Raw genomic sequence first — 2,715 nt, forward strand, 5'->3', positions numbered from 1 at the left:
ACAGGACCACAACCAACTTTCGAAAGTGGTTTTATGAAACGAAAAGGGAAGGACAGAAATTGTCTTGGGCTGTCTCCTCAACTTCTTTATTCTTTGACATACTCAAAATAACATGATTTAGCACACCTTGTTCTCAGAATTAAGGTGACTCCTTGGATAACGCAATGTTTTCTACCTCGGGGGACATCCATACATTACACGTGTTTGTTTCTGAGTCAGAGAGGTCCCCCCTCGCTCCTCGTTCTCTCCCTGTGCTGCAGACCAAAATAACTCCAGGCCAGAAGTGGCCCCTGACGGGCTCTCGCCGGTTAGGTCTGAAGGGGGGCAGAGTGGACCCGAAGCGACGCGGCCCCAAAGCCCTGCCCCGGGTGACCGCCCCCTCAGGGCAGGGGCACCTATCAGGGTACTTACTCATGAAATACAGCAGCAGCCCCTGCCTGCCCGGCATCATAGCAGTTTGTAAGAGGTAGACATATGGAAACAAGGAAGCTGGAACAAAAGATTTTCTAGTTTCTGTTCAAGCTTGCACTGAGCTAATAAGACGAGAAACACATTCAAGTGTCTGTCTTGATAAATGTGAGGAGATACTTGCTATACATTTAGAATAGTTTCAGAGCTGTGCATGGTAAATTGTGATTGGTCCTTCTTTGAGCCCACTTTGAAGCATATTGACTTGAGCTGAGGAATATTGGCAAGGTCACCATGGAATACTGCCAGATGTGGAGGTCATGGGTGGAGCCCGTTGTGGTCGGGACCCAGATGGCCAGCTCTTTCTACGACACCGGGCTGCTGATGGTGGTGAAGAACTATTTCAATCGCTCCAACTCGTCGGCAGTGGCGTTGACGGATGAGGAGCAGCAGATAGCCATCTCCAACTTCTACATCATCAACAACCTGCTTTGTGGGCTGTGCCCCTTGGCGTCTGCCTTCGTCCTCGCCTGGCTTGGTGACAGGAAGCACCACAAGATCACCATCTGTGTTCCCCTGTTTGGCTACCTCGTGTCTCGTATGTTCCTCCTTCTCGTGATACTTCTGGACTGGCCAATAGAGGTGCTGTACGGCTCCGCGGCACTGAACGGCCTCACTGGAGGCTTCACTACTTACTGGGCTGGCATCATGGCACTGGGCTCACTCGGGTCTTCAGAGAGTGGGCGTTCTCACCGGCTCATCATAATCGAGCTCAGCCGTGGCTTGGCGGGTTTTATTGGGAGCATGACCTCTGGGCAAATCTTTGTTCATTTCAACGTGCGCTATCTCCATGGCACGGTGCTGGTGTCCTGCAGCCTCGCTTTTTATTTATTCTGTATCATATACAGCATTTTTGTTCTAAAGGTCCCCAACGAAGGAAGTGGTGGCAATGGGAACAGTGCACCTAACCAGGCCAACGGTGGAACCAACAGGAGACCATGGGCCGAGCAAACAGAAAGAACAAGGCTGTTGGATGGCGACCCAGAGCGAACCTCTTCGTTGAACCGGGATGAGAGAAAACTCTTGGTACCACCATCCAAGGCCATAATTGCACTGTTTTTCATCAGTGCTGCCCTCTATGAACTAGCCGTGGCCGGGGCTGTGGACTTGCTGCCCCTCTTCCTGATAAAGAAGCCGCTAGAGTGGGGACCAGTGTATATTGGGTACAGCAGCGCCGCAGGTTTCATGATCTTCTTCACCAGCTTCTTAGGCGTCTTCATCTTCTCCAGATGTTTGAGAGACACCACGATGATTATGATCGGGATTGTGTCCTTCAGCGCCGGTTACTTCATCATGGCTTTTGTGCGCTGGGGCTTTCTCTATTTTATTGGTGAGTAAGGTTTTCTGAAACTGTTTCACAGAGAGATAATTTGTGGTGGGGTTGTGCCACTATTTCAGTTGTTTAACTATCTTTAAACCCTTGTCTAGGCTGGTATTTTAGTGTGATTGCATTTACATAGCACTTACTACCCCTGATGAGGCATTGAAGGGCTTTACGTCTGGCAGGACGCTGCTTTGGAATCCAAGGTTACTGTTATTTTTGATTATCGGAATTAGTCTTATGCTTTTAAGAAAACCATTCCATACATTTACTCCAGTTTCTACGTGGTAGATTAAATTAATAGAAGATAGGTGTGATCTTTAGTGGAAGGGAGGTATTTGAATGAATGGAAATGCTTGGCAGTGTTAATAGATGAGCTACAGAAGATTGGGTATTGTGAGGTTGCAGGACTATGCCTTTTAAAGGAGATTTTGTGATCTTTGAAATTAAGTGTGGGCATTTTGCAAAAATACAACAGTAGGGATTACGGTGAGCATGCCTTTGATTTAGAGTAGGAATGTGCTCAGAGAGAGCATGCATGCAGATGGACAGGAAGGAGAGGTTCATTTGAAAGAAAAAGAGAGGCAATAATTGGAAGACTTAAGTCAAGGTCAGTTTTCATGGGCATACAAAGGCCTTTTTTTAGATTGCCTGCAGTTTAATCAGATGATGCAAAGCTGTGGAAAGAAACAACATTATTTGCATGTGAGCGATGCAAAGCTGTGGAAAGAAACAACATTATTTGCATGTGAGATAGTGTTAAAGTAGGTACTTTTCATGAGCATTAAAATCAGGCGAATAAATAAGGCTACTGCTACACCACTTTTTTAGCAAGACCAGATGGTCAGCGCGAGGTCTGGAAGCATATAATAGTCGCTAGACCTATATATAGGAACATATCAAGATGTTTGGCCTGCAGTGAAAGT

General features: G+C 46.9%; 1 pseudogene; it reads left to right on the plus strand.

The window, feature by feature from the left end:
• The first annotated feature begins 702 nt into the window (after positions 1-702).
• LOC146862059 (solute carrier family 46 member 2 pseudogene) lies at positions 703-1,806 on the plus strand (annotated as a pseudogene).
• Positions 1,807-2,715: the final 909 nt, after the last annotated feature.

The sequence above is a fragment of the Triturus cristatus genome, chromosome 2_2 (genome assembly GCF_964204655.1).
Source record: "Triturus cristatus chromosome 2_2, aTriCri1.1, whole genome shotgun sequence".
Taxonomy (NCBI): domain Eukaryota; kingdom Metazoa; phylum Chordata; class Amphibia; order Caudata; family Salamandridae; genus Triturus; species Triturus cristatus.